Source organism: Chiloscyllium punctatum, chromosome 33, assembly GCF_047496795.1.
Source record: "Chiloscyllium punctatum isolate Juve2018m chromosome 33, sChiPun1.3, whole genome shotgun sequence".
Lineage (NCBI taxonomy): Eukaryota > Metazoa > Chordata > Chondrichthyes > Orectolobiformes > Hemiscylliidae > Chiloscyllium > Chiloscyllium punctatum.
The window spans coordinates 45,979,309-45,991,523 of record NC_092771.1 but is presented as its reverse complement, the minus strand read 5'-3'; the positions used below and the strand labels follow the sequence as shown (position 1 = coordinate 45,991,523).

General features: G+C 45.6%; 1 long non-coding RNA gene across 2 annotated transcripts in view; it reads left to right on the top strand.

Annotated features, from left to right (window-relative positions):
* LOC140458543 (uncharacterized) overlaps positions 1–12,215 on the top strand; it is a 40,252-nt gene that overhangs the window by 10,709 nt on the left and 17,328 nt on the right. For both annotated transcript variants that reach the window (XR_011953511.1, XR_011953510.1), the window contains exons 3-5: positions 3,589–3,695; positions 6,479–6,564; positions 9,102–9,209. This is a non-coding gene — a long non-coding RNA (uncharacterized lncRNA). The remainder of the gene's footprint in view (positions 1–3,588; positions 3,696–6,478; positions 6,565–9,101; positions 9,210–12,215) is intronic.

Below are 12,215 nucleotides of genomic sequence, written 5' to 3'. Positions count from 1 at the left end.
TTGAGTATAAAGGCAGTAGGAGTATAATTAAGAGGGAAATCAGGAGGCAAAAAAGGGACGTGAGATAGCTTTGGCGAATAGGGTTAAGGATAATCCAAAGGGCTTTTGTAAATACATGAGGAACAAAAGGATAACTAGGGAGAAAATAGAGACCCTCAAAGATCAGCAAGGCAACCATTGTGTGGAGCTGCAGGCGATGGGCGAGATACGGAGACAATTATTTTGCATTAGTGTTTACTGTGAAGAAGTACATAGGAGATATAGAATGTGGGGAAATAAATGGTGACATCTTGAAAAATGTCCATGCTACAGAGGAGGAGGAGGTGCTCAATGAGTGGCTAAGGAGCTGGTGCAGGGGAAAAGGATTCACGGTTTATGGATCGTTGTGATCTCCTCTGGAGTAGAGTTGACCTGCATAAGAAGGATGGATTGTACCTGATTTGGAATGTGTCTAATATCGAGGCAGGGAGACTTGCTGGTGATACTCGGGAGGCATTAAACCAGTGAGGGACTGGGTGTAAACCCAAGAAGATGGTGAGGAAAGAGATACGTCTGAGGCTGGTACAGTTTAGAAGTCAAATAGTCAAGGCAGGCAAGGGCAAGGCACAGAATAAAGTCGGACTGAGCAGTTACATTGCATTTACTTCAATAGAAGAGGCCTGACAGGGAAGGCAGATGAGCTCAGGATATGGTTTTGAACATGGCACTGGGATATTATAGCAATTACAGAGGCATCACTCAGGCATGGATAGGACTGGCAGCTTAATGTTCCAGGGTATAGATGCTATAGGGACAATAGAAAGGGGGACAAGACAGGAGGGGGAGTAGCATTTTTGATTCGGGAAGCATTATGTTTTTGCTGAGGGAAGATATTCCTGGGAGCACGCCCAGTGAAGTTTAGGTGGAACTTGAAATAAGAAAGGGATGATCACCTTATTGGGGTTTTCTGCATGGATTTCATCCGGGTGCTCTGTTTTCCTCCCAGAGTCCACAGATGTGCAGGTTGGGTGGATTATCCAGGTTGAATTGCCCACAGTGTTCAGGGATGTGCAGGTTGGGTGGATTATCCAGGCTGAATTGCCCACAGTGTTCAGGGATGTACAGGTTGGGTGGATTATCCAGGCTGAATTGCCCAGTGTTCAGGGATGTGCAGGTTGGCTGGCCCTGGGAAATGCAATGTTACAGTGGGAGGTTAGGAGGCTCTCCAGGTCAGTATCACTGTGATGGGCTGAATGACCTGCTTCCACACTGTTGGGAGTCTCTGATAATTCTACTAGTTTTTAAATAGTTACAGAAAATAATATACCAGATCTAAAAGTTAAGGTTCTGAATTGGACAAAGGCCAATTTTGATGGCACAAGGCAAGAACTTTCATCTGGCCCCTCAAGCCTGCTCTGCCATTCAATAAGATCAGGCCTGAGATTTTCATGGCCTCAGCTCCACATTCCTGCTCTCTCACCATAACCATTAATTATTTTCCTGTTCACAAATCTACCGTTTGCCTTAAAGGCATTCAAGTTGATAACGTCAAATGCTGCACTCGGCAGGGAATTCCACAGATTCACAACCCTTCAGCTGAAGAAGCTCCTCCTGAACACAGTCCTAAACCTGCTCCCCCTTATTTTGAGGTTATGCTCTGTAGTTTGACCTGCCCCCAGTGGAAATAGCCTCCCTGCTTCTGTCTTATCTACTCCCTTCATAATTTTATTGTTTCCTATCCAACTTCCCATTCTTCTAAATTACAATGACTGTAGAACCAGTTTACTCAATCTCTCCACATACACCAACCCTCAACTCCTGACTCAAACTATTGACCCTCCTCTGTACTCCCTCCAGTGCCAGTCCATCCTTCCTGAAGTAAGGAGACCAAACCTGTACACAGTACTCCAGGTGTGGCCTCCCCAGCACCCCGTACAGCTGCAGCGTAACCATCCCTCTAGCAGTGAAGGACAATATTCCCTTCACTGCCTTAATTACCTGCTGCAGCTGCAAACCAACTTCCTGTGATTCATGCACAAGGACACCCAGCTCCCTCTGTACAGCAGCGTGGTGCACGTTTTCACCATGTCATCATCCAGTTTGCTGTTAGTCCGATCAAAATGGATGACCTCACATTTCCCAACATTGAACTCCATCTGCCAGACCCTTACCCACTCACATAACTGATCTGTATCCCTGTGCAGACTTAGTGGCCTCAACACACATTGCTCTACCTCATCTTTGTATCAAATGTGAACTCGGACACCGTACACTTGGTCCTCAACTCCAAAACATTTGTGTAAATTGCAAACAGTTGTAGTGTCAACACTAATGCAAACACCCGTTTATCCCCATTCTTTATTTTTTGTTGGTTAACCGATACTGTATCAATGATAATTACCCATAATGCCATGCATCTTTACCTTATACAGCAGCCTTTTCTGTGGCAACTTATCGAATGCCTTCTGGAAATCCAGGTACACCACATCCACCGAGTCCACCTTGTCCAACGCACTCGTCGTATCCTCAAATAATTTCAGTAAATGCGTTAAACTTGACCTGCCTTTCATAAATCCATGCTTTGTCTGCTCAATGACACAATTTCTACCCAGATATCTCACCACTACTTCCTTGAAAGATTCAAGCATTTTCTCCCCTACAGAAGTTAAGCTAACTGGTCCTTTTTGAAAAATAGTGGCACCACATTTGCAGCTTCCAGTCTGTCAAAACCATCCCACAATCCAACGAATTTTAGTGAATTATCACGAGCTCTATTTGTTATTTCAAAAAAGACTTAAAAGGATGTTGTTAGGGTTGGAGGGTTTGAGCTGCAGGGTGAGGCATAAAAGGCTGGGGCTGTTTTCCCTGGAGTGCGATAGTCTGAGTGGTGATGTTATGGAGGTTTATACAATCATGAGGGGCATGAACAGGGTAAATGAACAAGGTGTTTTCCCTGGAGTGGTGGTATCCAGATGTAGAGGGCATTGCTTTCGGGTGAACGGATAAAATTTCAAAGGGGCCTAAAGGACAACTCTTTCAGGCAGTGGGTGGGATGAGCTGCCAGAGGAAGTGGTGAAGGCTAATACAATTAAAACATGTTAAAGGCATCTAAATAGACACATGATCTGATTAGGAATCATTTACAGGGAAATGGGCCAAGTGCTGGCAAATGGGAATAGATTAGGTTTAGATCCCTGGTTGGCATGGATGAGTTAGACCGAAGGGTCTGTGTCGGTGCTATACATCTCTATGACTGTGGGATCATAACAGCTTATACTGCTCTGCTTTATCTCTGGGCTCCCTCATGACCACTTTGTCAATATCTAGCTTCCTCAGTCTCGAACAGTGGGTGTATATTTGGTCTGTTTAGTATTTTACTATTACTTTTACAGACATTTTTGTAAGTTGATTTTTTACTGCCGCCCAGCCCCTGACCATGTGCTGCTTATTAATTTTTTTCTGGAAAATCTTTGACAGTCATGAATTCTTTTTTACCAATTAGCAAGTGTATTTTCCTTCCATTTCTAACTATCAAATTCTGCACCATTTTCATTCCCTGGAATCCGTTTTGCACTCCCTGAAACATCAACTGTGTTTCTCCTTCCACAGAAACCAGTGATTAATGCCAAAGCCCTGCTGTCTGTGGAGAGGGTGGTGTTTGACTTTCTTGTACAGCTGCAGTTTTTGTGGTGAAGGTGCTCCCACAATGTGGTTAGGTAAGAGACATTGCAGAGTATTCATTACAACAACAGTGATGATTTGAAGATAATGTCCAAATCAAGAACAGTTTGTAGTTTTATTAATCTGCTTATAATTTCACAAAAATATTATTGGGAACTTGAGACATAAGGCCAGAGAAGGATGATATTAGGTCAGGTGACCAAAACCAATGCCAAATAAGCAGGTTTTGAGAAATGTCTTAAAGGGGGAATGCAGATTTGTGTGGTTTTAGCTGCGAATTTCAGACCTTGTTGGTTTGGCAACTGTAAAAGCAGCCACACAGGTGAAGTAATGAATTAACAGGTCATTTGGAGTCTTGAACAGAATGGGTTGTCGAGGTCTCAAAGGGTGTGCGATGCAGCGAGCTAAGGATGATCACAATCAGGAATTAAATCAAGTGTGAGAATTTTAAATTGAGGGATGTGGGCTGGATGCTGGCAGGTGAGACTAGATTGGGTTGGGATATCTGGTCGGCATGGGCGGGTTGGATTGAAGGGTCTGTTTCGATGCTGTACATGTCTGTGGCTCTGTTGTTGATTATGAATAGCAGCCTTTTGATGAATCAACAAGTTTTGGTAGAGGGAGTACTTGGGCAGCGGAGATTTAGTTTTTCTTGAGATTACAGGGAGGTTGAATGTGGGAAGCCGGCCAGGAGTATGTTTGGATAATGAAGTCTGGAGATAACACAAGATGGATGAGAGTATATGAGCTGAGACAAGGGTGGAATCAGCTAGAACTAGTGGTCTTGGAATGGGACTGGGCTGTCACCCTCACCTCACCTCACCTCTGGGATTCAGCTGGTTGTCAGGTTGTGAATCAGGGCGGTAACACAATCGGGAACTGACTGGCCCTGGTGGAGTCTAAAATGAGTGTCACTCAGCTGGCTGTTGCTGAGCAGCTGCTGCTTCGTAGCCCTGTTGATGACATCTTCCATCACTTTACTGCTGATCGAGTGTGGAGACTGAAAGAGGGAAATTGGCTGGGTTGGATTGCTCTGTGTTTTTGTGTTGAACATCCCTGGGCAATGTTCCACATTGTCGGTAGATGCCAGTGCTGGAGCGGTACTTGGCTTGGTGGGTGGCAAGTTCTGGAGCACAAGCCATCAGTTTTATTGCCAGAATGTTGGCAGAGCCCAAAGACTTTGCACTACTTAACCGTTTCTTGATGTTATTCAAACTGAATCGAACTGGCTTAAAACTCGCATCTGTGATGTTGGAAACCACTGGAGAAGGCTAAGATGGATCATCCCACTTTGCACTTCTGGCTGAAGATTGCAGCAAATGCTGTTGTCTTATCTGGTGCATGGGTGTGTGAGACCCCTCCATCAGTAAGGGTGGGGATATCTGTGATACTTCCTCCAGTGAGTTGTTTAATTGTACATCACTGTTCACAACTGGGTGTGGCAGAATTGCAGAGCTCCAATCGGTTCCATTGGATGTAGGATCACTTAGCTCTGTTGCTTGCTGCTGATGCTGTTTGAAATGCAGATGGTCATGTTTGATAGCTTCACCAGGTTGGAACATCATTTTTAAGTCTGCCTGGTACTGCTCATGGCATGCCCTCCTTTCCATTGTGATGGGTGAGATCAGGATTTACAAACCCATGAGATTACAGATTGTGCTGGAGTACAGTTCTGCTGCTGTTGATGTCCCACAGTGCCTCAGATATATCCAGTTTGAGATCCTACATCTCTTCAAAGTCTGTCCCAATTAGAATGGTGAAAGTGTCACTCAACGCAATGGAGGTTCTTTTCAACTTTAAGCCAAGTCTTGTGTCTCCAAAAGGAATGTGTGATGGTCGCTCGTACTGATACTGTCATGGCCAGATGTATCTGCAGCTAATCAATTCATAACAGTGAGATCAAGTATGTTTTACACACTTGTTGGTACCCTCACCACCCGCTGCAGACTCAGTTGAGCAGCTATATCCTTTAGGACCTGGCCAGCTCAGTCAGTAAATCTGTTGCAGAGCTAGTCTTGATTGTGGACATTGAAATCCTGTACCCAGAGTACGTTTGACACCATTTTATTGCCTCAGTGCTTCCTCCAAATCTTGTTCAAGATGAAGGAGAAGTGATTCATCAGCCGAGGGAGGACGGGACGTGGTAATCAGCAGGAGCCATGAGACTTCCTGGTCTCTGGAGGCAATGCTGAGTACTCCCAGGGGAAATCCTCCCTGTCTGTACACTGCTGTGTCACCACCTCTGACGGGTCTGTCCTGCCAGTGGGACGGGACATATCCAGAGATTTCAGGAGAAAGTGAAGACTGCAGATGTTGGAGATCAGAGTCAAGAGTCTGGTGCTGGAAAAGCACAGCAGGTCAGGGTGATGAAGAGCTTAGGCTCGAAACATCGATTCTCCTTCTCCTCGGATGCTGCCTCACCTGTTGTGCTTTTCCATCACCACAATCTCAATACCTTGGGATGGTGATGCTGGTGTCTGGTCATTGTCTGTAAGGGTTGATTTCATGAGTGTGAGTATGTCAGGCTGTTCCTTGATTGGTTTGTGAGACAGCTCTGCACATTTTGGCCCCAAAATCCAGATGTTAGTGAGGAGGACATTGCACCATCGAGAGGGCTGATTCTAAGGTTGTATTTCCTAATGCCTCCTTAAATGCCGAGTGGTCCATCCAGTTTCATTCCTTTGTTGAAACTTTGCAGTGATTAATACAGTGAGTAGCTGGCTGGGTCACTGTCAGGTTGGCAGGATTTTTTTCGCCATTGACAATGGTTTCATGGAGATCAGGAGATTCCTAATTCCAGTTATTTTTTTCTTGGCAGATGGTGGAATCTGAATTCAAGATGGGATTCGAACCAGGACTTCAGTCGTTTGTTTTAATATTATGGATAAAAGTTAAATACATTGGGTTTGTTCACTCGCTTGAAATATCACTTACCCAGGTTTTGTTTCTTTGTAAAACACTGTCCATCATCCTGTCTCCTCCATCCTTCTCTCCAACAACAAGAGTTTTGAGCGCATGGAGTTTCTCTGTCATTAAGACTGAGATAATCCGATCTGTAGCTTCCCTCCCTCCCACTAGCCCGCCGAGCCAAACTGCCTCACGTGGTGTTCCCGGTTTTGTCCTAAACTTACATCTTCCTCCAGTCTCTTGTCCAGCCTTATCAGAGCTCACTTTCACCCTTTACCCTAATTTCACTAAACTGTAGACTTTCCAACTCTCTTTCCTCCTCCTCCTCATCAGTCCCCCTCACCGATTCACAGACATTGTTCCTTGTTCTGTCTTTTCTGGTTATGTCCTTCTCTCCCAAAATCCTGCTCCATCTCCACTCTCCCTTTCCTTTCTGAATTCCTTGCATTTGGTGTCCTTGGTCCCTTCTGTATCTCACGTACATACTGCCAGGAGGTGACATTGTACAAAAGCACCATGTTGGGTTTCACATGTACACTGATGATGCCCAGCTCCCCCTCCCCATCATCCCTCTCCATTACTCCACTGTTACTCAGATATCAAACTGCTTACCACATTCCCACTACTCGATTAGGTGCCGTTTCCTCCAATGAAACATTGTAGTGGGAAAACCCATTGCCTCACAAATTCCTTTCCCTAACTGCTGAGCGTCTCCCTCTCGCTGGGAACTATGCAGCAGAACTACACTCTTCACAGTATTGCAGTTATATCTGACGTGAAGCTGACTTTCTGATCAGACATCCACAATCTCAAACACCAGGAATTCTAATCTCTCAAACGTTGCTTGTCTCCTCCTCACCCCAGCTCCATTGCTACTGAAACCCCTTACCCGCATCTGTGTTGCCTTAAACTTGACGAATCCGAAACAGAACCCTTGATTCTGTGACTGACTCAGAATCTGGTTTCAAACTCCCCCCTCAGTACTTGCCTTCAGACACATCAGAATTTATTCTGTCAAACCCCTTAAGAATCTGGTGGTGCGGTCTGATTGTAGCTGGTAGAAATGACAGAGGATGATGTGTTGTATCTGGGTGGAAGGTAAGGACTTAGGGGTGTGTTCTATCCTTGTTGAAGTTGGAGGTGTGGGTTTCAAAGGCAGAGGTGCAGGAAGTGGAGGAGATATAGTGGATTGTATTGACCACATGGGAGGGGACATTGCAGTCCTTGAAATATGGGGCCATTTGGTATGTTCTGGCCTCACTGGAACACTGCAGTAAGCATGAGACAGAGATGTTGACCAGGTAACAGGCTCGTGTGTTAAAGTGGCAGGCAGCTGGAAGGTCGGGCTCTGTTTTTGCAGCAGAACGTAGATCATCAGTCGCCATTTCCGCCACCTCCACTGAAATTCTGCCAGACACAGGTTCCTGTCCCCTCCATTAACAGCTATGCACCCTCCCAGCCAGAACGTAATCCACTCCTTTGTCTTTCCAAATGTTCTGGTCTCTCTTTGGGTTCTGTCCCTGCCTATTATTTACTCTTTAACCCCTATCTCTGCAGTACAAAGATCTGCAGATTAGTTGAATTGGCCAAGCTAAATTTCCCATAATGCTCAGGGATGTATAGGTTAGGTGCATTATTCATGATAAATATACAGTAATAGGGTAGGGGAATGGGTTGGGTGGGATACCCTTCGGAGGGACGCTGTGGACCTTTTGGGCCGAATGGCCTGTTTCCACACTGTCAGGATTCTAATTTTCCCAGCTCCCATCGGTTCTGAGGAAGGGCCACTGGACAAATTTCTGTTCCCAGATGCTGCCAGACCTGCTGAGCTTTCCCAGCACCTTCTGCTTGTTGTTCCTGATTGACACCATCCATACACCTTCTGGGTTTGATTCAGACAGGGGGAGGATCCCACCACTGACCTCACAATGGGGTCCAGCTGATTGGTGGAAGCTTCAGACCAATAAGAAAAGGTGGTGGGACAAGTGGAACCAGCTGGTCATCCAAACAATGGGAGTGAATAAGGGGCGCGGCCAGTGGGATGACACATCACCAGTAACTCTGCCTGTGCAGTGCCCCGTGACTCGGCCGTTGGTGAATGTGGGAGACGCAAACAGGGAAGGGGAGAGTGGCCTCGGAGGCAGGGAGATAATGAGTCACTTTAGACTGGGAAGTTTTAGTTACACTCTGTGCGGTTCGTAAGTCTGAATTAGAAACTCTTAATCCTGCGTTTGCAGCAGATGGGAAAATGGCTGCGGCCCTCAGGCGATGATAAGTCCTGGGATATGGCCGCCATCTTTATTAGGGGCAAGGTACAGTGAGGCACATGTGCATGTCCCCTTCATAGGATGGGGTGGGGGTGGGGGGGATGGGGTGGGGGTGGGGGTGATGGGGTGTGGGTGGGGGTGGGGGGGGTGGGGGCTGTGCAACTTGATGAAAAGCATTTACACATCAAGCACATACTTTTTTCTTGGTATGTCTTTATATTCTTCCTGCACTGACTGTGAGTTTTGTTTTGTGAATTCATTTCATAGGATATTAAACCAGAATAATTGAGGCTGGGATCTCAAAAGCAAGTTTTTATAGTCAATGGAGTCATCAGGATCTGAATATCATTGGCACTTAACTGTGGAAGGAGAAAGGTTTGTCTGATCTGTTTGTGGGAAAATATCTCCAATATTTTTGTTAAGCAGAAAGATGTACAAATTCGTGGTTTGATCACCCTTTGGGTGTGTGCTGTTCTGGGCCCTGCAACTGAGGAAGGAGATATTGGCCTGAGAGGGAGCACAGATTTATCCAAATTACACCTCGTCTCTTTCTCAGAACTCTCAAGATTTAGACCCAATCACCCACTTCATGATGTTAACCTGTAAACTTCATATTTTCAATTACCTGCAAACTTCCCATTAAAAGTCCTTTTGGACTCAAATTCAGTACCTTTTCAGGTGGAATGTTCCAGCTTCTGACAACTGTCCATTCATCCAGAAACTGCTGAGGTCCATGTTGACTCTGGGGTTACAAAGGGCTGAGCTGAAAGATGAGATGCTGTCCCTGAGCTCCCATTGAGATGCATTGGAACAGTACAGGAGGCTGAGGGCAGTGTAGGTATGAGCAGACAATGAAAATGACAGGGCTGCACTGTGAGGGCTGCTTGGCTCAATGAGAGTGTTTTGGAGTTGGGTGTAAACAGACTGATGTGAGACAGGGAGAAGGTGAAGCTGAAACTCCGTTTTAGTTCAGGCCGTTCAGAAATTCACAGTCCCAATGGGAACAGTCAGTTTTTAAGTGATACCTGCAGAGTATTTGTTAATAGTTTTTAAAGTATTTTTCCTGAGGGCAGTTGAGAGTTACCCACATTGCTGTGGGTCTGGAGTCACATGTAGGCCAGACCAGGTGAGGATGACCGTTTCCTTCCCTACAGGACATTAGTGAACCAGATGGGTTTTCTAACAATCGACAATAGTTTCATGGTCATCATTCGCCTTTTCATTCTAGATTGTATTGAATTCCGATGCTGCCATCCGCCATATTGGGATTCTAACCCTAATCCTCGGAACACTGCACATGTAACTCATCTGGCAGGAATACCATTAAGCCATTGCCTCCCTTTTTAGCAATGATTAAAAGAAAGTTCCATCATTCTACGTGTACAATGTGAGATAAAATACTGCAACGTCCATGTGTCAGCCTCTCCAAAAGGTCAATCAACAGAAATTTGTTTGGGGGCGAAATATTTCACTTTTCATTTTTGGGGGGGGGGTTAATTAAACAAAAATGAATCCAAATAAAAATCTTATGCCACGGTCATGTAATTTCTGAAGCCGGAGGGGGATTACAGAGACAGGGAGGGTTGTGGGGCCAGAGAGGGATTGTTGTCCAAACATCACTGTGGTGTACATGGACTGCAGCATTTCAGGGAGGTGGGTAACCACCACTTTCTCCAAGACAAGTAAAGGTGGCCAATAAATACTGGTCTGGGCAGCAAAGGCAACCCCCAGGGAATAAAACCAAGCAGTGACCTCTCTGAGCTGACTGGCTGTGAAGTTAAAAACCTCTCTGGAAATGGAGTGGGCAGAGAAGAGAAACAGAGACATTTCACAGCTGCCCTCAGAGAGACCTCACCCTTGGAAGTACTCAGAGCCGGGGATCAGCTCAGTGAGTTTCAGTCTCTTCAAATATCAATCTTAGTCGGTTTTATTTTATTAAATCTACAATACTGAGTCAGGTGAGGATTTCTTTTAAATGTCTTACGGTCTCTTGATTAAATGTTTAAGATATGAACCATAAGCATTAGGTTATTCTCGGGCAGTATTTTTCGAGCAGTAAAACTCTGCCTTTGTCTTGGTCTGTAGATTGTTAAGGCGGAGAGATGGCCTGTTGTAGAGTGGTGTGCTGTTCCTGTCGGGTGTGGGAGATTAGGGAGAGTTTCAATGATCCTGATGATTATGTCTGCAGCAAGTGTGATTGTAAATCCTGTTGGATCGCATGGATTGGTGGAGGAGTGATTAAAGACAGTGAGGAATTGACAGGAGCCGGGGTGGTGATAGGTGGCAGTCTCAGGATTGCTGGATACTGCAGATACAGTCAGGTAGGTGGGTTACCTCCAGGAAAGCTAGGAGGGGTAGGCAGGTACTGCAGGAGTCTCCTGTGGCTATCCCCATCTCAGACAAGTATACTGTTTTGAAAAATGTAGGTGGTAATAGACTTTCAGGGGAATGTAGCACTGACAGCCAAGTTACTGGGTACTGAGACTGGCTTCTAACATAATGTGAGGTATATCCAGTTCCACACAATCGATGGTGATAGGAGACTCTCTAGTCAGGGACACAGTCCCCCATTTCTGCAGCTGACAGTGAGACATCAGAATGGGGTGGTGCTGCCCTGGTGCCAGTGTCAAGGATGTCTCACAAAGGGAGCAGAATATTCTCAAAAGGGAAACTAACCAGTGGGAGGACATTGTACATTGGTACCAATGGCATAGGAAGGGGAAAGCATGGGGTCCTGACGAGCAGGGAGATTTGCTAGTGCTACTGGGGAGGCATTAAACCAGTGAGGGAGTCGGGGTAATCCTAAAGGGATAGTGAGAAAAGAGGTGAGTCTGAGGCTGGTACTGTTCACCAGTCAGACTGTCAAGGCAGGCAAGAGCAAGTCACAGAATGAGGTGTGACGGACAAGTTGCACTGCATTTATTTCAGTGCAAGAGACCTGACAGGTCAGACAGGTGGGCTCAGGGTATGGTTTTGAACATGGCCCTGGGATATTACAGCAATTACAGAGGCATCACTCACGGATGGATAGGACCAGCAGCTTTATGTTCCAGGATATAGATGCTATAGCAAGGATAGAAAGGGGCCAACAGAGCAGGGAGAGGGGTGTTTTTGATTAGGGATAACATTATGGCTGGGCTTCGGGAGGATATTCCTGGGAGTACCTCCAGGCAAGTTATTTGTGTGGTACTGAGAAATAAAAAAAGGATGACCATCTTACTGGGATTGTATTATAGACTCTCTCCCAATAGTCAGCAGAGAATTGAGACACAATTTTACCAGGAGACCTCCATTATCTGTAAGAATAATATGGATGCAATGATAAGTGGTTTTAACTTTACCAACATGGCCTATGAGTGCTGTAGTGTTAAGGGCTTGGAT